The following is a 25,543-nucleotide window of genomic DNA, read 5'->3' as shown; positions in this document are numbered from 1 at the left end:
CTTTCCAGATAGAAAAAAAAAAGGAGGATAAATTCCTACAAAATGCGCCAGACCAGCCAGGTTGCATGGCAAATGCGTTGCTTTAACAGCCTCGTGGGCCATGCAAGCTCTCACCAAGACCATCTTAGTATGCAACCAAGCTGCAGGGGTTAGAGTCCAGCCCTGGAAACCAGCTTAAGCTCTTCGAAAGGTGGTAATGGCAGAGTAAGCTTTAGCTTTGAAAGAGGTGTGTATGTGTGTGTGTGTGTGTGTGTGTGTGTGTGTGTGTGTGTGTGTGTGTGTGTGTGTGCGTATATATGAGTGTGTGCGTATATGTGTGTATGTGCGTCTATGTATGTGTGTGTACGTATGTGTGTGCGTATATGTGTATGTGTGTGCGTATATGTGTATGTGCGTGCGTATATGTGTGTGTGTGTGTGTGTGTGTATGTGTGTGTGTGTGTGTGTGTGTGTGTATGTGTATGTGTGTGTGTGTGTGTGTGTACACGGAATATCAAAGAACTCTGATGGTATCCCTCGCATATAAGAGAGAAAAATCAAGTAGATTTAAAGGGAAGATATTTGTGTATGGAGAATATTCTCCTTTAAACCACCACCCTCCCCCCCTCCCAACACACACACACACACACACACACACACACACACACACACACACTCACACACACACACATACACACTCACACACACACACACGTGGGCGAGCGCGCGCGCCAGTACAAACAGATAACAGGACAGACAAGATACAAAAGATGTGAACTTTCCCCTTCCTGTGATTGGGTCGAGATGAGAATGTCGAGTTACATGGATTACATGCAGGTTCCCCTCGTGTGTGTGTGTGTGTGTGTGTGTGTGTGTGTGTGTGTGTGTGTGTGTGTGTGTGTGTGTGTGTAGTGATTAGACTGTGATGGATGGAGTCGTTCATTCTTCGTCTTGTAGCACATGCCAGTGTCAGTGGTCCTTAAGAGGAATTACCTTGAACGCCTGAAGAAAATGTAACTTTTTGAAGAAAATGTAATCTTTTGAAGTAAATGTAATTTTTTGAAGAAAATGTAACCTGTTGAGGTAAATGTAATTTTTTGAAGAGAATGTAATCTGTTGAAGTAAATGTAATCTTTTGAAGTAAATGTAATCTTTTGAAGAAAATGTAATCTTTTGAAGAAAATGTAATCTTTTGAAGAAAATTTAATCTTTTGAAGTAAATGTAATCTTTTGAAGCAAATGTAATCTTTTGAAGTAAATGTAATCTTTTGAAGTAAATGTAATCTTTTGAAGCAAATGTAATCTTTTGAAGTAAATGTAATCCTTTGAAGTAAATGTAATCTTTTGAAGCAAATGTAATCTTTTGAAGCAAATGTAATCTTTTGAAGTAAATGTAATCTTTTGAAGTAAATGTAATCTTTTGAAGCAAATGTAATCTTTTGAAGCAAATGTAATCTTTTGAAGCAAATGTAATCTTTTGAAGAAAATGGAATCTATTTTTTTTTCTATCTGTCATGACCCTGACGGTTGTAAAAAGCCTAATTCCCAACCAACCAATCAAAACCAACCAAACAACCTGACAGCTGGTAGAGAAAGAGAGAGAGAGAGAGAGAGAGAGAGAGAGAGAGAGAGAGAGAGAGAGAGAGAGAGAGAGAGAGAGGATGAGGTTGGACACTGTAATGAATTTTGGCTCCTCACACCAGCGTACGTACCAGAATCTACGTACGCGCCAGGTACACAGGAGAAAGTCGGCACGAACATGCGAGATGAATAATGTATAAACTCAAAAAAGAAAAAGAATAAAAATCAGAACGTGAATATATTAAAAGAAAATAGTTTATTTAACACAAGAATGTGAATGAATTAAAAGAAAAATAAGTTACTCAACATAAGGATGTGAAAAAGTTAAGATAGCTTATTCAACAATGTGGATAAATCAAAATGGTTTATTTAACATAAGAATGTGAATAAATTATTAAAAGAAAATAATTCATTCAACGCAAGAATGTGATTTAATCAAAAGAAAATGGTTTGTTTAACATAAGAATGTGATTGAACTAAAAGAAAATAGTTTATTCAACACAAGAATGTGAATAAATCAAAAGAAAATGGTTTATACAACACAAGAATGTATATGAATATATTGAAAGAAAACAGTCTATTCAGTATCAGAAAGTAGTTATATTGAGAATGTTATTATATTAAAGGAAATACTTTGCTCAACATAAGATCGTGAATATATCTAAAGAAAGTAGTTTATTCAACATGAGTAAATAGAACGAGAGGAATATGAGTAAATAAATGAATAAAAACAAGTACGACACGAGTGTGGACTCTGGATTGATGAAGCGTAGAGAGAGAGAGAGAGAGAGAGAGAGAGAGAGAGAGAGAGAGAGAGAGAGAGAGAGAGAGAGAGAGAGAGAGAGAGATTGAAGGCAAACTCTTCCATAAACTGAGAGATGAACTCTTTTCCAAGCGTGTGTAGGTGAAAAGGAAGGGGGATCGGATCACACAGCTCGATTTAAACCCGAAGAGTTGAGAAAAATATAAAGGTATCTAAAACTCTTCAGCAGGGGAAGAATATATAGACGACATGAGTATCTTTAATATCTCATACGAATATAAGGTTGAAACATCATTTGGGTGTTATTAAGTCCTCTAATGAAGGATCTAGACATATAAATAGGTAACTGCTTCCCCCAGTCCGAGATGGTACACAGGTTCGAATTATGTTAAGGTTGGAATTCCAGTGCGAGAGAGAGTACTAGAATAAGATGGAAGGAAGTTACTCAAGGTTGAGAGAAGAAAGCAGATTTGAATCGAGAGGAATATATATATATATTTTTTTTTTTTTTTTTTTTTTTTTTTTTTATACTTTGTCGCTGTCTCCCGCGTTTGCGAGGTAGCGGAAGGAAACAGACGAAAGAATTGGCCCAACCCCCCCCATACACATGTACATACACACGTCCACACACACAAATATACATACCTACACAGCTTTCCATGGTTTCCCCGGACGCTTCACATGCCTTGATTCAATCCACTGACAGCACGTCAACCCCTGTATACCACATCGCTCCAATTCACTCTATTCCTTGCCCTCCTTTCACCCTCCTGCATGTTCAGGCCCCGATCACGCAAAATCTTTTTCACTCCATCTTTCCACCTCCAATTTGGTCTCCCTCTTCTCCTCGTTCCCTCCACCTCCGACACATATATCCTCTTGGTCAATCTTTCCTCACTCATTCTCTCCATGTGCCCAAACCACTTTAAAACACCCTCTTCTGCTCTCTCAACCACGCTCTTTTTATTTCCACACATCTCTCTTACCCTTACGTTACTTACTCGATCAAACCACCTCACACCACACATTGTCCTCAAACATCTCATTTCCAGCACATCCATCCTCCTGCGCACAACTCTATCCATAGCCCACGCCTCGCAACCATACAACATTGTTGGAACTACTATTCCTTCAAACATACCCATTTTTGCTTTCCGGGATAATGTTCTCGACTTCCACACATTTTTCAAGGCTCCCAAAATTTTCGCCCCCTCCCCCACCCTATGATCCACTTCCGCTTCCATGGTTCCATCCGCTGACAGATCCACTCCCAGATATCTAAAACACTTCACTTCCTCCAGTTTTTCACCATTCAAACTCACCTCCCAATTGACTTGACCCTCAACCCTACTGTACCTAATAACCTTGCTCTTATTCACATTTACTCTTAACTTTCTTCTTCCACACACTTTACCAAACTCCGTCACCAGCTTCTGCAGTTTCTCACATGAATCCGCCACCAGCGCTGTATCATCAGCGAACAACAACTGACTCACTTCCCAAGCTTAGTGGCTTGAAGACAGACACAGATGAGAGAGAGAAAATACAAAATAATGAATGATGCAACTCTAACAAGTCCACAGACACAGAGAAGACTACAAGAGATTACAGAAATAAAATGTAAAGTAGATCCACGAGAAAGTGTGTTATTAGAGAGTTTATGGTCATCTACGGTACAGAGGTAGATGAGAGGTAGATAGGATGTAGTGCGAGGAGGAGGAGGAGGAATTCTGTGGAACGTGAGAGGTAAAGTTGTATTGTGGGAGGAAGAAAAATTATCTTCAGCAAATCTTGCAAGCCCATGGCTTCTATACTCATCTGTGACACGTTGGCACCGATTTCTCCAGCATGATAATGTTTGATACCTCTGCACTCATTCCAATATCGAGAGGCGATAAATGTATGCCAAGAGTTAATCTCACTTATCATTTCGAAGTTAGAATTGATGGTGGTCCTCTCTCTCTCTCTCTCTCTCTCTCTCTCTCTCTCTCTCTCTCTCTCTCTCTCTCTCTCTCTCTTTTCTCTCTCTCTTATACGAATCAAGTCTTGATTCCTTCCTCTGGGCTTTGAAGCCCAAGAGACAACTCAAAGACCTGGCATTGTTTATTATCTTTGGCTCTCCTTCCCTCCTCCTTTAAACATCTCCAAAGCATTTTATTCTCCACGTATAAACACCCTTGTGTGTTTAACAACCACTTGGTCTACAACCGACCATCTGCAAACGACGACAACCACCTGTCCCCACCGACTATCGCATCTGTACGTTCGCCATCGGCATAAGATTCGTCGGTAAGAACCGAATGCTCAGAGGATGGATATTCCTTGTGTACTTCGGTCACGTAGCGAACGCCTCGCTGATATACTGTGGTGCCGGTAGTGGTAAAATGCTCCCTACAGCTTGGCAACGCCTGTGTTGCCTCTATAAAGACGAACGTTATGTTAGAAAAAAAAAAAGTTCTTTTTCTTTTACTTTTTCCTTTCTCTTTTTGAGACGGTTTTAATAAAGGATTGAACACAGTGCCATTGCAGTATCTCTCTGTGTAATTACGACGTCTCGGGGGTTAGTGGGTGGGTGTGTGGGGGAGGAGAGGTACAGAGGTCAAGGCACAGGTCAAAGGGAGACTAATGGCACCATTTTCCTTGCAGAGAGAGAAAACAGGACATGACACGTTTTCTATGATTATTATCATTATGACAGCGAGAGACAGGTGACGTGGCTGACTTGCGTGGCCCAGTTCGTCGTGGTGTTACGCGCTTCCCTTTGGCAACTTTCAGCCATCGGTAGGTGGGTGTCGCGTTCAACCAAGGCTTCACAAGTGAGCGTCGAGTCTCTTGTCAGGGAAGAGCGGCATATGTGTACCGTCATGTTCGGTCTTCGGAGCTTCACTTTGCCTCCCATAGTTTATAAGTTCGACCTCTTCCCTCACACCGTCTGGGCCTCCCAGTTCCTCAGGTCAATCTGCCATGTTCCTCACCACCAGGTCCTCACATTCCTCTTCTCTCTGCCGTATATCCTCACCTCCCCGTCTCCTCACAGCCTCCTCCCTCATACTTGCTACTCGCCTTTCGTTCACCGTATGTCACCTCACACTTCCCTTCTCCTCAACCTGTGATTCTTTCCGTAACCTCTGTTTTGTATCGTCTTTCCTCCCCTTTTCTCCCTCCCCTTCCCTTCGACACACTCGTCCCCTCACGAAAGAACCTGGGAGCTATTTTCTCTCTCCCTTCCTCACCTCCCTCAGTCTCTTTCCTTCTCCTGTTCGCTTTCCCCACCACACACACACACGTCTGTAACACCAGCGCGACACACACACACACGCCACAGTAGCGCTATACGCGTGACAGCCACTAAAGTGTGAACTATATATCCCTCAGCAATCATCTCACGCTATCAGAATTTTCCCTCCTGTCCCTTTTTTTCTCTCCTTCTGCAGATGTGGTCAGCATACCAGAGTAGGAGTGACTGTGTCTCTCCCCCCACACACACACTCACACACACTCAAGCTAACGTTGTCCAGGCCTCGTCTCGAATCTGGTACGAGGAGGATATTTTTTCCCTTCTTAAGACAAGAGGGTTTTATTGCCAAGGCGATGCTAATGTCGGGAGGGAGTTGGATTCGTTATTGGAACTGGTCTTTGTAGAGTGTTTGTTTTTTTTTTACCTCTTGTGAATGGAGGATTCAGCTCCGAAGGGAACACATCAATGAAGGGATACTCACTGGAGCATTCCCTCTCCAAATAGACAGTACTTTCGCGGCGAAGATATATATATATATATATATATATATATATATTCCGTCTTGACCGCGTGGAAATGATAGACGATAAGTTCCCAAGTGCACTTTCGTGTAATGATCACATCGTCATGGGAGACACAGGAGAGAAATATAACAGTCGGTTGATACACAACGAAGAGACGTAGGTAGGACGCCATTTGGTAAACAACTGATCTCTTCCAATATATATATATATATATATATATATATATATATATATATATATATATATATATATATATGCCGTACACGTCTTTCATAAGGACGAGACTAGAATATACCTGTTACATTTGGTCAATGCTGGACCTAAAGAAGTACATATTGCTGTCAGAAAAGGCACAGAGGAGGCCAACAAAGATAGTACGCGAATTAAGAGAGATGAGTCGCAGGCCTGAACTCTGAACACTATGGAAGAGAAAAGAGAGAGGAATGACTTGATCACAACCTTACAATTTCTACACCAGACTGATGACGTAGACAGTGAAAATTGTAGGTTATAGAACAGAAGGCACGAAGCTTAAACATGAAATTTATTAAAAAAAAAGATATAAAGAAGTACTTTCACAGTCTTAGAGTAGTTGATGAATAGAAATAATAGAGGAAAACGAACGAGGAAACAGCTGATGCAAAGTACAAAAGTTTAAAAAAGTTATATAATAATTGAGAAAGTTAGTTAAACTGGGGCACCACAAGTGTAAAACTGCCCCAACCCCACCCGCTTCGTACAGTACAAAAACAGCTGACTATGTACATACATACATATCTATATAAACAAACGTATCCTGCATATATATATGATATGAACCGTAGCATTGAACCTTGGAGTTCATTAGTTCGGTACACTTTAATATTTGAACCATTATTCTCACCCACCTACGCTACAATAACAACAGTTGTTAATAGTACAACATAAATTATCTATTTGCATTATCATTGAACTGACGCGATTTTATATAGGAAACTCTTTCTACCAGTAATAAATGGTCAAAAGATTTCATTTGAGTTATAAAGTTTTCATCAGAAATGTGAAGATAATGTACTCAAAAGTATATATATATATATATATATATATATATATATATATATATATATATATATATATATATATATATATAAACACACACACGAATATAGTGCATATGAAGGCGCACTTCCATGTAACATACAAACCTCCAACAGCCAGAATCGAACCCGGGACCCCTGCGTGGCAGGTGGGAGCGCTACTGCTAGGCTCATATATATATATATATATATATATATATATATATATATATATATATATATATATATATATATATATATATAACTATAGCTTTAGTGTAGCTTTTAAAGCAGCATTACACTGATAGTTCAAAACCTCGAATTACTCTCAAGAACCAGTGCATTATTACTGGCATGGAGCTTCGAATAAAAATCTCGAAACCTGTACGATTGAAAAAAGACGAATAGGTTTACTCACAGGCTTCAGAGTAGGTGTCGAAACTTCGAAGCAGCAGTAATGGAATCCTCCAAAACAATTACGGAAACTTCACTGAAGGTTTGGAGTCTTTCAGATACGTGGAAGCTCTTAAACTGAAGGTAGAATGGCTTCAGGATACTTCTGAAGCTTTTATGTCCGTGCTGAAGGAGATTCGTTCAGAGCTGTGGACTTCAGTAGAGATCGAGTGAGTGTTGTTCTTCTCAGACCTGCTGAAGCTTCGGTGTGGATTCATTCGCTGTGTCACCGATTATGAAGCTTCTATATACGTCAACAGATCAGTCGAGGGAGCACAAGTCGGGCCCTCTGTAAAGGTCAATAAGTTGCAAAGGTCAATAAGTTAGAAAAGGTCAATAAGTTGCAAAGGTCAATAATAAGTTGCAAAGGTCAATAAGTTAGAAAAGGTCAATAAGTTGCAAAGGTCAGTAAGTTAGAAAAGGTCAATAAGTTGCAAAGGTCAATAAGTTGCAAAGGTCAATAAGTTACAAAGGTCAATAAGTTACAAAGCTCAATAAGTTAGAAAAGGTCAATAAGTTACAAAGGTCAATAAGTTGCAAAGGTCAATAAGTTGCAAAGGTCAATAAGTTAGAAAAGGTCAATAATAAGTTTGCAAATGTCAATAATAAGTTGCAAAGGTCAATAAGTTAGAAAAGGTCAATAATAAGTTTGCAAAGGTCAATAATAAGTTGCAATACTAGATGTTGGAAGATCTAATTCATCGTGGAGGCATCATTGCCAACAAGGTTTTCCCCCACATCTGAAACTGATTTAATTACTGGATTTCAGCGAGTCATGACAAGATGCAAGGGAGGTCAAAAAGTAGATGAGGGAGAAAATAACAATGACCCATGTCAGTTGCAGCTGTCTAGTTCCAGCATCTGTTTTCGGCCAGGGTTCTCTGTTACATATACACACATTTGTAAACCCTTGACTCTCGTAAACCAACCACCTCGCCTTGTGTTCATGAGAAATTAATACATGCTGGTTATTTGGTGTTGACATTTTACCACCAGACATCAAGCAATGTTCGTGTACGAGTGTCAATAACTTATATTAAAAGATAAAAATGAATAAGCACTGGCGATACAATCTTCAAACATGACGATGTAAAACTGTCCAGCAACTTTGGTGAATATTGTATACGAAAGCTGGATTTCCTTCTAAGTTTATACATATATATATATATATATTCCTTTTTTTTGCCCCTCCACCTTTCTTTCCTTCCTTCCTTTACACACGGGAAATTTATGCAGATTGTTCCCAATATAGTAAAAAAAAAATTCCCTCCGCTCTCAAACTCCTCCAGAGACATAAACTCGGTGGGGGCATTTCCCTATATATGAAAAACACAAGGAAAAAAAATATCCATTTATGAAATATCTGAAGAATACAGACACACATCCCCTTCCCTCCTAACAACCTTACCACTCTTGTCGAAGTGGTTGACGTAAATACAAAAAGAGCAATTGTAATGGCTAGGATATTCTTAGCTGTAATTTTTATGATGGACATCTTAATGCATCCTGAGTCATCATCTATCAAAATTATCAATATGTCATAGTTTTCTGGAGGAGTGAATGTGGCTTGAGTGTATTTCTTTCTTTTTTCCCCCCCTCCACCTTATCACTACGGACGGGGTAATGGAGTCCTATCTCTGGTTTGCTAAGTGGGGATCTGGTACGTGGTGTTTACTAAGTGGGGATCCGGGAACTGGCGCGATACAGCGTCTTTCATGCCTGTGAGGACGTCTTCATTACCTGTGAAGACGTCTTTCATTACCTGTGAAGACGTCTTTCATTACCTGTGAAGACGTCTTTCATTGCTTGTGAAGACGTCTTTCATTGCTTGTGAAGACGTCTTTCATTGCCTGTGAAGACGTCTTTCATTGCTTGTGAAGACGTCTTTCATTGCCTGTGAAGACGTCTTTCATTGCCTGTGAAGACGTCTTTCATTGCCTGTGAAGACGTCTTTCATTGCCTGTGAAGACGTCTTTCATTGCCTGTGAAGACGTCTATCACTGCCTGTGAAGACGTCTTTCATTGCTTGTGAAGACGTCTTTCATTGCCTGTGAAGACATCTTTCATTACCTGTGAAGACGTCTTTCATTACCTGTGAAGACGTCTTTCATTACCTGTGAAGACGTCTTTCATTGCCTGTGAAGACGTCTTTCATTGCCAGAGAAGACGTCTATCACTGCCTGTGAAGACGTCTTTCATTGCCTGTGAAGACGTCTTTCATTGCCTGTGAAGACGTCTCCATTCTTTCTTTACTTAGTGACCCAGTCTGAGTCTTAATGGCAGAAAAGGTTATAAAAAGACAGAAAGACCAAAAAATAGAAAAATAAAAGATGGAAAAGAATTCCAAAGCTTCGCTGTTCGTGGAAAAGGGGAAGGTATCACAACAGCTCATCTTCGTGTGGGCAGTGTCCACACGAAAGTTATGGGAAGCATAAGATTAATGCTTGAATTTACTATTTCCCTGACCTTGACGTAGTGGGACGCCATATGGATAGGAACTGTGATTTCGGTACACTGGATGTGAGCGAATGTGGCCTTTCTTCGTCTGTCCCTGTCGCTACCTCGCAAACGCGGGAAACGGCGAACAAGTACGAAAAAAATATACATAGATAAAGTATTTAACATTTTCTTCCATATATAAAAAATGTATTTTTTCACAAAATATTTGAAGACATTACAAATAAATGATAAAGATTGGTATATATATATATATATATATATATATATATATATATATATATATATATATATATATATATATATATATATATATCAATATATATATATATATATCTCACATACAAACCTCCAACAGTCAGGATCGAACCCGGGAACCCTGTGCAACAGGCGGGAGCGTTACCGCACAACAGCTGGAATGCACGGACCATCTACCACCACTACACAACTGATGTATGCACAACAGCTGAAATGCACTTACCATCTACCACCACTACACAACTGAAGTATGCACAACAGCTGGAATGCACGGACCATCTACCACCACTACACAACTGATGTATGCACAACAGCTGGAATGCACGGACCATCTACCACCACTACACAACTGATGTATGCACAACAGCTGGAATGCACGGACCATCTACCACCACTACACAACTGATGTATGCACAACAGCTGGAATGCACGGACCATCTACCACCACTGTACAGCTGATGTCGTCAATGGAAGACCAGCCAAGACCGCTTTGACCCCAAGACCCCACATGAGCGAGCGGTGTGTACACTTAAAGCCGATGTTGGTGGTATAGTGAATACACAAATGGACTGAAAGACTCGCCCACCGACTTCGCAACATGTTTGGGGGCAACACAAGGCTTAGCCAACGCCCTGCTCACTTCGTAAGACGACGTATCAAAAAATGATGAATATAATCCCATATCCATCAAAATCCATGACATCTGAAAGTCTTGGGTGTCCGGGATGCCAATCGTTTATAGATGCATTCCAAACCCTTTAAAAGCAACAGATAATTTTCTTTTTCTTTTCGCAATAAGGAAGAAAAAGTCTTGGGTTTCCGGGATGCCAATCGTTTATAGATGCGTTCCAAACCCTTTAAAAGCAACAGATAATTTTCTTTTTCTTTTTGCAATAAGGAAGAAAAAGTCTTGGGTTTCCGGGATGCCAATCGTTTATAGATGCGTTCCAAATCCTTTAAAAGCAACAGATATCTTTTTTTTCTTTTCGCAATAAGGAAGAAAAATTGAGGTTCATCATAGAGGAATGGTATGGAAATATATATGAAAGGGAAGAAGCGAAAAATGGGGTAAAGAAATGGTTTCTAGACATTTGCTTGTATTGGATCAAAAAGACAAGGGATCAAACTCCAAATCAATGCTTATAAGACGAGGAATTCTTTTATTTTCTTGGTGTCTTTGCGTGAAAGCTTATATTACATAGAGAATCAAATGATGTTATGTAATCTCTCGAAAGATCCCAATTCTCCAAAAAGCATTACAGTTCACACATCCAAGCAAGTGACACATAAACCATGTCGTTAAAAGACCCCAGGTTAATAACTCCCAGTCATAACCAAGACTAAAGAAACAGACCATGTTAAGAGACCAAGACTAAAGAAACAGACCATGTTAAGAAACCAAGACTAAAGAAACAGACCATGTTAAGAAACCAAGACTAAAGAAACAGACCATGTTAATAAAGACGTTGTTGGTAGACTTTATGATAGTCACAGACACGATGGCTCTGTGGTAAACCAAGTAAACCAAACGGTATCTTTATGATGCTCAGGATATTCACAGATACGATGACGCTGTGGTAAACCAAGTAAACCAAACAGTATCTTTATGATGCTCAGGATATTCACAGATACGATGAGTCTGTGGTAAATCAAACAGTCTCTTTGTGGCGCTCAGGATATTTACACAATCTGGATATACAATTCTTTTTTTCCAAGTGGGATCCAGTAACTACAGACAATGGACTAAAACTTAGTTGAAAAAAAATAATAAAGGAAGGTTATTCCCGCCAATAAAGGAATATGTTATTGGGTTATCTAAACACCAGGTAATGTTGCTGGCCAAATACGTAGATCTCAATAATAATAATAATAATAATAATAATAATAATAATAATGATAATAATAATAACCCCCAAATACGTAGATCTCAAATAATAATAATAATAATAATAATAATAATAATAATAATAATAACAACAACCCCCAAATACGTAGATCTGAAAAAAAAAAAAAAATAATAATAACAATAATAATAATAATAATAACAACCCCCAAATACGTAGATCTCAAAAAAGAATAATAATAATAATAACTCCAAAAACACACCCCAAAATCAAACGCATTCAAGAATACTTCTCTATCAAATACGTAGCCAAGTTACGTACATGGGGGAAAAAAAGAAGAAGAAAGCTTTTCCTCCTAGATATTTTGAACACTTTGTATTGACAGTTATACACTTTATTGTCGACAATATTCCAAGTAAACAGAGAGAGAGAGAACATATATTTCTTTTCCCTTGAGAGAGCTCTTCAGGCGCTGACGAAGGCAACACTGGAGGAGGAGCAGAAGCGCCGCCAATTAAGCTAGGCTGGGAAATTGGCCACCTGTTCCTAATGACACGTAATGACATGGGAAAGGTACTTGCTCCACGGGGGTTTACTGGGGTTTACTGGGGAATAGCGTAGGTAGGTATGGGACAGGTCAGGGAAAGTTAGACACTGAGGAGAACTGGGGAAGGATAGACACTGAGGAGAACTGGGGAAGGATAGACACTGAGGAGAACTGGAGAAGGGAACTGGGGAATGATAGACACTGAGGAGAACTGGGGAAGGATAGACACTGAGGAGAACTGGGGAAGGATAGACACTGAGGAGAACTGGGGAAGGATAGACACTGAGGAGAACTGGGGAAGGATAGACACTGAGGGGAACTGGGGAAGGATAGACACTGAGGGGAACTGGGGAAGGATAGACACTGAGGAGAACTGGGGAAGGATAGACACTGAGGAGAACTGGGGAAGGATAGACACTGAGGAGAACTGGGGAAGGTTAGACACTGAGGAGAACTGGGGAAGGATAGACACTGAGGGGAACTGGGGAAGGATAGACACTGAGGAGAACTGGGGAGAGTTAGACAGTGAGGAGAACTGGGGAAGGATAGACACTGAGGAGAACTGGGGAAAGTTAGACAGTGAGGAGAACTGGGGAAGGATAGACACTGAGGAGTACTGGGGTGCACAATGGAATGTCTCTGTCTATTCTTTGGTCGAAGAGAAGAACCTGGTGCATTGAATAGGGGGAGGGAGGGAAGGAGGGACTACTGGCGTTTAATGGGTGGAAAATATGTGTGGGGGGGAGGGGGAACTGAAGGAAACACTGAGGGAATCAGTGGGTAAGGTGGGGGGGAAGGGGCAGTATGGGGTTGGGGAAGGGTATTGAATGGGTGGAATGGTAGATTTGATGGAGGAAATACGGGTTTAACAGTTGTAAAAAGAAAAGAAAAGTGTTGAATCGTCATAGGGGAAAAGTGTTGGAGTTAAGAGTGTTGGAGTTAAAAGTGTTGGAGTTAAAAGTTTTGGAGTTAAAAGTGTTGGAGATAAAAGTGTTGGAGATAAAAGTGTTGGAGATAATGTTAAGGGATTCTTGAAGCTTATTTGGAACGATTGCTTCAATCTGTGCCAATGGCGAATCAGGACAACTGGCGAATCAGGCAATTAACAGGAAGGAAATGGTGAACGTATTTTATTTTGTGGCCAATGGTTGAGGGAACTAAGAGATAGGTAAGCTGGTTGAGACAGGGTTATAGGAAACCTTATAGAGAAGTAAATGGCTGTTAGATCATAATGACCAGTGGCGGAGGGACTAGTCCGGATAATGATAGAGGGACTGGCAAAGATAATGATAGATAAAACTGGTAGATGATAATGACGCTGGGACTGGTGAAGATAATGGTGAAAAGGACTATGAAGTTAATAGTCTAGAGGGTAATGGATTTTCGTGGTGAAGGGACTGGCAATGGGATCGACTTAGTCAAAGAAATGGACTTTCATGGTGGAATGGTACAATGGATAGGCGAGGGGGGATCGACTTAGTAAAAGAAATGGATTGAGTTCATGGTGGAATGGTACAATGGATAGGCGAGATGGGATCGACTTAGTAAAAGAATCGAATTGAGTTCAGGGTGGAATGGTACAATGGATAGGCGAGGGAGGGAGGGACACACCGCCCCTAATGGTGGAGATACAGGCAGAAGTAAATGGAAGGGAACCGTGTGGACTACATGGGAGGAAAGGTTAAAGATGATGAAACACTGAAGTCTAGCACTGTTGTCTGCTGGAGCGGAGGTTTGGGCGTGTGTGTGGTGAGGATGAAACTGATGGAGGAACTGATGGAGACATTGAAGGAAATGAGGCACGAAACGCTGGAGAATATTGTAGGAGGAGCTTGTGAAAGGAGTGTTGGAGGTGCAGGGGAAAGGAGTGGTGGAGTTACTGGTGATATGAATGATGGAGGGTTTGGCGATAATACTAGAAGAGGAGTGGGAGTGGTGATAAAGTCATACCTGCATTATGGAACAGAGTATCGAACAAAGCACAGAAAACGTGACAGCATCACGAACAAGCCTAGTAATATTTTCTATATGTATATCTAACTTCTTCCCCCATCTTAGGAAGGTGGCATCGGGAACTAACGAAAAATGGCTTCATTTACACACATCTGCTGTCTAGCCGCCATGGATAACGTCATGTATAATGTACCGAAACCAGAGATTACCATCCTCAGCCAAAACCTCGCAGATTACTTTCTCGAGTTACCCCTGGCCACCTCATATACCCTAACTGATAGCACGTCGTCCCTCATGTACCACATCCACCCAATTCATTCTATCCCATGCACGCTTCCTCTTCTTCTTTGAATGTTCATGCCTTTATACCATGGAGTCTCCTTCACTCCATCTGCCCATCTCTTTCTTGGCCTCTTCCTTCCCCTTTGCTTCCTCCACTTCTAAAATGGAGATCCACTTAGCCTCTCTTCACTCATCCTCTCCATATGTCCATACCATTCCAGTCCAAACTGGTCAGTGCCTACATTCAGACTGAGCTTCTTACCACACCCATAAAGTCGTTTCTTCCACGATCAACTCGCCTCACATCACATAGCGTCCTTTGGGCAATCCATCGCCAAAGGCGTCCGACCTTTTTCCTTCCCAGTGCATTCACTGCTGAAGACCAGCATCCATACAACACAGTCGAATGTACCGTACATTCAAACTTACTCATCTCTGCTCCCTTAGAGGTCACACACACACCACACTCGACTAACTCCCTCCTGACACATACTCCTCGATGCACCACGAAACCTTGGCCTCGATTCTCCACCCTATGACCCGCTTCCAGTCCTCTTCCAGGTACTTAAAGCAATCTAATTCCTCAAGGTTCTTTCCATTCGGACCTGATGCTTCCTTGTCAACCCTCCACAGCTGTACCTTCACGACTGTGGTATTCTGTCCACATTGACCCCTTCCCAGACTCTGACCCCAGCGTCTGGCGACCCCCTTCTGGAGTTCGCCATTAGAGACGTGCCATTAGTAGTCAACATACAGAAAGAGAATAGAGGCAGATGGGTAATTACTAGTTCAAGAAGCGCCATACCACTGAGAGGCGGTTTAGATTCTGAGGAAAGATAAACTGAACACAACGAAGTATTTCATCTGGCATGAGAGAGAGAGAGAGAGAGAGAGAGAGAGAGAGAGAGAGAGAGAGAGAGAGAGAGAGAGAGAGAGAGAGAGAGAGAGAGTGGATCATAAGCTTTGAAACATGGAAATAGGAGGATGGATTGTGTGTTCTTAGACAAGTAAGAGACATAAGACATTGTCCCCTGCGAGAGGTAGGTATATAAAAAACATGAACACTTTTAAGCGGGATTAAAACGCTCTTTCTGTCACACACACACACACACACACACACACACACACACACACACACACACATGAAAGTAAGCAAAAAAAATGTTATAAAGTTGTAAAAAAGTACTTTTATAGCACAAGAGTTGTGGATGAATGGAATGAACCAAAGGAAGACATGACAAGTGTAGACATCATACAGAAAATTGAAAAGTTATATTTCAAATAGAATGCTCAAGATATGGGGCTCCACGATAATGAAACTCCCTTTCCGTATAGTAAACACACACACACACACACACACACACACACGGTACATGGATAAGGAAATATATAGCAAGCTGTTCACATTATGCACTGCAACAAAGGTTAGACCAAGCTACTTAGGTTTGGTCACTGTACTTATAGAAGCACAAAGAACCAATAGAGAAGGTCCAGAGGAGGGCAACAATGATGGAACAGGAATTAAACAAAGGAAGTCAGAGAATAAGATAAGAGGCCTTGAACATGTCTACCACAGAGGAGAGACAAGTAAGGGAGTAATATGATCACAGACATTGAGGAGTTCTTCGAAAGACGCAAGAATAGAACTGTGGCAATTACATCAAAATCAAACAAGAAATTTGTTTGAAATGACGTAAAGAAGTACTTTTACAACTTAATACCAGTACATGTGAACAGAACATATCGAGTTGCGAGTCTGAAAGCGGACAACGTAGAGAAGTTTAAAATGTTGTCGCCAACACCTTGCGTCTTCTGGGAGGCCAAGGGCACCTGTCAAAAAGCATCATCAGTGAGGTAGTCACTTCGTAGGAACCAGAGCAACTTGGCCTCAGGATCTCAGTGGGTTTCTGAAGTACCACCTCACGTTTTGTGATTCCACGCTCGCATCCTCCCTCACTCTTGGTGCCCCTAAGGCCAGACTGGATCTCAAGAGCTCTCTCAGCCTCGTGGAGAGAGACAGATGTAGTCATTATGTTCGTCAGGAAGTCTCGTCCTCCCTGTCTTTCGCTCATACTTGCAATGGGACATAATCGACTCTGCTCCCTGTGTAGCGCGAAATCGATTCAGCAAGCAGGAGTGCTGGCTGGAGGAGGATGACCCATCTACCTCTCTTCTCTCTTCTCTGGTCAACCAGAGCAATCATAGACAGCGTGTTAGGTGAACTAAATGATAATGAATTCATGTATGATAGTCCCTCTCTGCCGACCCTGGGGAAAACTGTGGAGTCTTTCTCTATATCTCTCTCCTTCATCCTTTCCCTGCGGGAGGTCATCAGCTCCACAACCCCAGATGATGTTAATGGTCTACCAGCAATAGTGTTAAGAGCCTCAACTATTAAACTTAACGACATTACTCTGTAAGCCATCGATCTACAAGACCATTGATGACACCTTAAAGAAGGTGCAAGACTTAAAGAAAAAAAGATTGAAGACAGAATCAACACCACAGATAATGCCCACGACGCTGTTTACCAAGAGTAACCAACTCTGTAACATGTGACCTTGATTCTCGGTTTCAATAAGTTCACAGCTGGAAACAAGCAAATATACCCCTGGTAGACGAGGTGGTACTGGGGTACAACCACACTGCCTCCCAGATGGTATTCTAGCCTTATCTTACCGCCACTGAAGGCTAGAACAAACTGCTGCCTAAGATCTAGCCGGGGCCTCTTTACGAACTCTTCTGATAAATACGATTACGAATTCACCTCTGCTCTATAGACCAACATCCCCCCCACAGACCCACAATAGCAACACCTGCCATAAACCCAACAGTAAACACGCAGCCCCATTCATGACATACCACATCTCTGAGGAAGGCGCATGTATAACCAGTATGGGACCTCATCATTACGGAAACTACTTCTTTGCCCTCTCAAGTTCCTCCCTTACCACTTGTCTTGATCAGTACGCTCCTCGCTTTCGCATAGCACTTCGTTCTGCTGCTCCTACCCTGAAAATCAGTATACCTGCGGAAGAGAAGTGGCGCACCAGCATGGCTGAAGTCCTTCGAGTTGTCAGGCATTCTCTTTGAAGACGTCTGGGTTCTGCCAACTACCGTACGGAAAGAGGATTCCAGTATCTCATTCCAGAAGGAAGTGGCAAGCAAGACGATCAAGAGAAGGGAGTACGGATTTGGCGTATTTGGAGAGAGAGGAGGGACCTCAGAAACTATGTGATCCAGCACAATGCCTCCAATGTTTTTTTTGATGTAATTCGTTCGCAGCCGCTGGGAACCTAAGGGAAGAAGGGTTTCCACTCTCTCGATGACCCCTGGCTCCTGGCTAATAATCGATTCATTGAAGAACAGGAGAGCAACCGGGTTTAAATCGCTCGAGCTCCAGTATGTCTATCTATCCAGCGAGGGAACACAAGGGAACTTTTTGGTCCACGTTTCCATGCTGTGACGGACCATGGGCCATACCCATGCCACACTCTTATCTTCGTCCACAAGGGAGAACTGACATTCTGGCTATCATCTCGAACTGCTCGTGCGAGCTGATGATGACCAGCCCTTTAACCCCATCTGCCCACAATGCCAAAACCCCATCACCTAAACACGAAGAAAAGAATCCCGTAGTATCGTCTATGGAAGAAGTCATCCGCTCCACACTAAACTACGCCTCACCTATCCGGTCAACTCTCTTGTCAAAAGCAAACATTACAAAGCTACGAAACACACAGGTCAGAGCCCCTGGGAATAATATATGGTGGCCAAGCAATTGCAAACACTCAACACCTTCACAATGAGACAAACAAAACAAACTGTAACCTTATAATTCGTGGCTGTAACCTCATAATTCATTACTGTTACCTCATGATTCATCACTGTTACCTCATAATTCATAACTGTTACCTCATAATTCATCACTGTAACCTCATAATTCATCCCTGTCACCCAATAATTCATCACTGTGAACTCATGATTCATCACTGTTACCTCACAATTCCTCACTGTTACCTCATGATTCCTCACTGTTACCTCATAATTCATCACTGTCACCTCATAATTCATCACTGTCACCTCATAATTCATCCCTGTCACCCAATAATTCATCACTGTGAACTCATAATTCATCACTATTACCTCATGACTCATCACAGTTACCTCATAATTCGTCACTGTCACCTCATAATTCATCATTGTCACCTCATAATTCAACACTGTAACCTCATAATTCATCACTTTAACCTCATCATTCATCACTGTAACCTCATAATTCATCACTGTAACCTCATAATTCATCACTTTAACCTCATCATTCATCACTTTAACCTCATAATTCATCACTGTAACCCCATAACTTGTACTGTAACTCACTCTGGTACGTTCGTATACTGGAGTGAGAGGAACTCTTAAGTTAAAAAAACCATCTGTAGGTTTCTAGAGACAAGAAGAAAATTGCCGAACGACTGACGATCAAACAAGCAATTTGAGTGTACACGACGGAGGAGAAGTTACCTCACACCCTCACAGACCATCAGGGCATTGGAGCAACAGTGTCTTCAGTGCCACAAACTTGGAAGGCTAACTCATGAACGTCATGCACCCTGTCACTGTCAGTCACTGATATGAAAATGAACATATCAAACTTCCTTCTGGTCGTTCATCAGGCAGTTAATCAGGCCTTATGAGAAGACGACACCAATTGACCTCAAACTCTCACTAATTTGCATCATTAAACACGTAAGGTGTGGTTAGTTTTCAACAGCCATTAATCATAGACAATTTTTTCCTTTCTTTTAAACTATTCGCCATTTCCCACGTTAGCGAGGTAGCGTTAGGAACAGAGGACTGGGCCTTTTTTGGAATATCCTCACCTGGCCCCCTTCTCTGTTCCTTCTTTTGGAAAATTTAAAAAAAAAAAAAGAGAGGGGAGGATTTCCAGCCCCCCGCTCCCTCCCCTTTTAGTCGCCTTCTACGACACGCAGGGAATACGTGGGAAGTATTCTTAATCCCCTATCCCCAGGGATAGACATAGACATAGATTATGATATATTTTTAACAGAAGGGAAATCTGCTACGTTTTGGGGCGACACAGAGAAGGACATGTGACACAGAGTTTGGCCTTCACGGAGATGGTCAGTGAAGAGCAGTGTACTATGAAGTTTGCAGTGCACTGCAGTGTAATCTGAGAGCTGGCAGTGCATTGCAGTGTAACCTGAAAGCTGGCAGTGGACTACAGTGTAACCTGAAAGCTGGCAGTGCACTACAGCGTCCCCTGAAAGCTAACAGTGAACTACAGCGTCCCCTGGAAGCTGGCAGTGAAGCGCAGTGCAACACACGTGTTTTACAACCACACAGTTGATCATCTGGTGCAATACAGTGTCGCACCGTCACAACAACACAAGTCTCTCCTACCGTCACATGGGCAATCACATGGCATCATAACTGTGCCCTGCCGTCACATGGCATTATAACAGTGCCCTGCCGTCACATGGTATTATAACAGTGCCCTGCCGTCACATGGCATTATAACAGTGCCCTGCCGTCACATGGCATCATAACTGTGCCCTGCCGTCACATGGCATTATAACAGTGCCCTGCCGTCACATGGCATTATAACTGTGCCCTGCCGTCACATGGCATTATAACTGTGCCCTGCCATCACATGGCATTATAACTGTGCCCTGCCGTCACATGGCATTATAACAGTGCCCTGCCGTCAACAGTGTCTTATCACAGCTCACACACACACACACACACACACACACACACACACACACACACGCACACACGCATTGTCAGCGTTCATGATACAGTTCAGCCCACGGCCATTTCTCACGTGATATTACACTGCACTCACTGCCAAGTTTTATAATACACTACAGCCCAATGCCAGTTCTCCTATGACATTACACTGCACTTCACTGTCAACTTTTACATTACAGTCCCTTTTTTTTCAGTGATCATGTAACATTACATCAAAAAGTTCCCTAATAGCTCTCATACTTCACTGTAGATCACTGTTAGCCAGTCCTCATGTTTCACTGCAGATCACTGTCAGCTCTCATACTTCATTGTAGATCACTGTCAGCTCTTATACTTCACTGTAGATCACTGTCAGCTCTCAAACTTCACTGTAGATCACTGTCAGCTCTCATACTTCACTGTAGATCACTGTCAGCTCTCATACTTCACTGTATATCACTTCAGCTCTCATTCTTCACTGTATATCACTGCAGCTCTCACTCTTCACTGTAGATCACTGTCAGCTCTCATACTTCACAGCAGATCACTGTTAGCTCTCATACTTCACAGTAGATCACTGTTAACTCTCATACTTCTCTGTAGATCACTGTCAGCTTTCATTCTTCACTGTAGATTACTGTCAGCTCTCATACTTCACTGTAGATTACTGTCCGCTCCTTCACTGTAAGATCACTGTCAGCTCTCATATTTCACTGTAGATCACCGACAGCTTTTATACTTCACTGTAGATCACTGTCCGCTCCTTCACTGTAAGATCACTGTCAGCTCTCATATTCACTGTAGATCATTGTCAGCTCTCATATTTCACCGCAGATCACTGTCAGCTTTCATACTTCACTGTAAATCACTGTCAGCTCTCATATTTCACCGCAGATAATACCACTATACCTTGTATAACGAAAACATATCTTGTAATGAAATCGACCACCATTCAATGGGTCTAATGCACTCTGGCCTCAACGACACACCAGCCTATTTGTCAACCCAAACGAAACGTTTGGATTTTTCTTCTCTGTATCAAATTTTCCCTTAACAAACCTCAACCCTTTTAAGGCCGTAAGTGGGAATGAACGACGATATCCTTAAAGGAGGATATAAGGGAATGAAGTTGCCCTTAAAGTAGCACATAAGGGAATGAAGTAAGTTGCCCCTTAAAGCAGCACATAAGGGAATGAAGTAACCCCTTAAAGCAGCACATAAGGGAATGAAGTAACCCTTAAAGTAGCATATAAGGGAATGAAGTAGCCCCTTAAAGTAGCACATAAGGAATGAAGTAGCCCCTTAAAGTAGCACATAAAGGAATGAAGTTGCCCCTTAAAGGAACACATAAGGGAATGAAGTAAGTTGCCCTTAAAACAGCACATAAGGGAATGAATTAGCCCCTTAAAGTAGCACATAAGGGAATGAAGTTGCCCCTTAAAGCAGCACATAAGAAAAAAAAAAAAGAAATAGGGAAAAAACTGACCTTTTTAACAACCATCTCATGGTGGTTTTTAAAGTGACGAGGGACCACACCAGCGATCTCGTATGACCTAATTAAGTCACTCTTTTTAACCCCATCATCAACAACTCATCCTCCCTTGACATATAATGTTGCACTAAATACTTCTTAACGACACGTCATTTGCAGTGAATTCTCCCTCGACACACACACACACACACACACACACACACACACCTTCCTCTTCCCTGGCTTCCACATTGAACGCTAGGCATAATAGTTTTGGTAATATCTGATTTTTGTGGGGATGGAGGCTCAACCCACGTCATCCCATTTAGGGGGCCTCTGCCTGGGGGGGTCGGGGTGGAGGGTGGGGGCTTGTGGGAGTGCCCCCGGGGGGGGGGGGGGGGACAGGCCTGTGGGGGGAGCCCGTGGGGGGAGGGTTTTGGGAGTAGGGAGGGAGGGAGGCTTGTGGGAGTAGGGAGGGAGGGGAGGCTTGTGGTAGTAGGGAGGGAGGGGAGGGTTTTGGGAGTAGGGAGGGAGGGGAAGGTTTTGGGAGTAGGGAGGGAGGGAGGCTTGTGGGAGTAGGGAGGGAGGGGAGGGTTTTGGGAGTAGGGAGGGAGGGGAAGGTTTTGGGAGTAGGGAGGGAGGGGAAGGTTTTGGGAGTAGGGAGGGAGGGGAAGGTTTTGGGAGTAGGGAGGGAGGGGAGGGTTTTGGGAGTAGGGAGGGAGGGGAAGGTTTTGGGAGTAGGGAGGGAGGGAGGCTTGTGGGAGAGGGAGAGAGGGAGGGAGAGAGGGAGAAGCTGTGTTTCCCTCCTCACACACTCACACGCACGCTAGCTAACTAGTTACACGCACGGTAGTTAACTAGTGACACGCACGCTAGGTAACTAGTTACACGCACGGTAGTTAACTAGTGACACGCACGATAGGTAACTAGTTACACGCACGATAGGTAACTAGTTATACGTACGTTAGTTAACAAGTGACACGCACGGTAGTTAACTAGTTACACTCACGCTAGATAACTAGTGACACGCACGGTAGTTAACTAGTTACAAGCACGCTAGTTAACTAGTTACACGCACGCTAGTTAACTAGTTACACGCACGATACTTCACTAGTTACACGCACGATACTTCACTAGTTACACGCACGATACTTCACTAGTTACACGCACTCTAAATAGCTAGTTATACGCACGCTAGTTAACTAGTGACACGCACGACAGTTAACTAGTTACACGCACGCAAAATAACTAGTTACACGCATGGTAGTTAACTAGTTACACGCACGATATTTAACTAGTTACACGCACGATATTTAACTAGTTACACTCACGCTAGTTAACTAGTTATACGCACGCTAGTTAACTAGTTACACGCACGATAGGTAACTAGTTACACGCACGATAGGTAACTAGTTACATGCACGATATTTAACTAGTTATACGTACGTTAGTTAACTAGTAATTTCCTATAAGTGGGTGGACAATCTTTCCTATTCTCTAGTGGAATTATTTTCTAGGTGGTAGGGCCATCTCTCCTCTTCTCCAGTGGGCATTTATTTCGGTGATGGGACGATCTTTCCCTTATCCCAGTGGAATTTTTTTCTTCAGTGACAGGACAATCTTTCCTCTTTCTCAGTGGGATCTTTTTTTCCTCAGTGACAAGACGGTCTCTTCCCCTTTCTCTAGTGGGAATATTTTCAGTGATAATGCTACCTATTCTCCAGTGGGGGATTTTTTTTTTTTTCCTACCCCGTCCTTGTAGATTTTCTCTACGTCAAATAGGTGGCACACATAGCAATAGGATAACCTAGGCTTAACATCATGGACACTATTGGTCTAACTGCCTGATGTCAGTCTGGTCGCGGATCAGACCCTCTGTATAGAGGATACAAACACCTATATAAAACGCTTTACCAGTGGGTTCGAGTCTACTCCCAGCTTCAACCTGATTATATGGTTTGAAAAAACAATCCATACAAAAAATTGTGACATTTCACAGTTTGGATATAGGGCATGATATATGCTTTGATAAACTTTTCAATCGTTTCTATGAAATATTATGTTTATCCTGTCCTACTGATTTATAATTTGAATGTTTTCAGCATTTTAGATGATTTTTCTTGATTTGGACTTAGGTTCACTCGCTTTTATGTAATTTTCAGGGTTTTATGAATAGACTTAACAAATTTTCGTATCTAATCACTATTTTATCTAGTCACTTCTTTTTTTAAAACATATTTTTACCATTGAATTTACAGTGCTGGTGTAATCTGAGATGACTGTTCTTGTGTAAATAGGTTGTGATGATGATTTAAAGTGTATTTCAAAACGTCTGCCAGTGAGTAAAGGGGTTCTTCATTATATCTGTGTTTATCTTCGTTAAACGATCGAGCTTTCCTAGCTGCAAGTCTATGTCAGATAATGTATTACGAGGAGTATACGCGAAAGCGCTAAAGGGGTTGTGCTGAAGGTGTTTGGACAAATGGAGAGGATGAGTGAAGAGAGGATGACTATGAGGAGTATACATGTCAGCAGCGGAGGCAGCAAAGAAAACGGGTGAACCAGGGAGAAGATGGATGGATGGATGGAGTGTCCGATACTTAGACGACTTGGGGAGCCAGAGGATGCAGGAGGGAGCAAGTGGTCTTCTGCTCTCCTTCTCGAACATCCTGAGCATTAAACCCCAACCATCAACCTCTACGCACATCAATGGAATCCAGCTGAATAACGTAGGGGACTTCAAATACCTCCTCAGCACAATCTTCGGTGATGGCTCCCTCGATAAGGAGATCACAGCAAGGCTACTTAAGAGAGAGCCATGCCTAAGCGGAGTTTCCGTTCTGAGAACCAATGCAGCGTGTCAATGACCTCAAAGCATACGCTACACAATGGGTTGAATCTGTCGCTTCCTTTCGTACGGCAGCGAGAATTTCATATTCTCTTACGTTGGAACCTCCAGTCACAGACAGAAGTCCACACCAAGGCCGGACCCAACTTGGAATAAAGAAAGGATTATGAAAGGGGAAAAAGAAGAGAGAAAGGCAAGTATTTACGAATTTCAGAGATAGTGAAAACACATGTTCTTTAAAATGTGCCAGGTCATAGTCATTTGGAAAGACATGAGAGGGTAGAGAGTTCTAAAGCTTAGAGGTGTAAGGAAAAAAGCAGGTATCAAAACGGCCCACCCTTCGAGTTATCATACAACCTAGACAACTGAGGAAGTTCCATACGAGTTTCTGTAGATCACTCTTGGCTATTTGCCAGCAAGAGAGATAATGTTATACAAACACCGAAGCCCTTCTCCAGGTAGGTAACCAACGAGATCGAGACGGGAATTACCATGTCTCGTGTCTCAAATGGACAGGCCTTATGATCTAGGATGGCTGAG

At 42.1% G+C, this 25,543-nt stretch overlaps 1 long non-coding RNA gene across 1 annotated transcript in view; it reads right to left on the bottom strand.

Moving 5' to 3' along the window:
- The window catches only part of LOC139757579 (uncharacterized), a 140,122-nt gene that overhangs the window by 25,784 nt on the left and 88,795 nt on the right, over nt 1–25,543 (bottom strand). The window contains exon 6 of the long non-coding RNA XR_011714671.1: nt 7,558–7,881. This is a non-coding gene — a long non-coding RNA (uncharacterized lncRNA). The remainder of the gene's footprint in view (nt 1–7,557; nt 7,882–25,543) is intronic.

This window comes from Panulirus ornatus, chromosome 27 (assembly GCF_036320965.1).
Source record: "Panulirus ornatus isolate Po-2019 chromosome 27, ASM3632096v1, whole genome shotgun sequence".
Classification (NCBI taxonomy): domain Eukaryota; kingdom Metazoa; phylum Arthropoda; class Malacostraca; order Decapoda; family Palinuridae; genus Panulirus; species Panulirus ornatus.
This window is presented reverse-complemented; position numbering and strand designations above follow the sequence as displayed.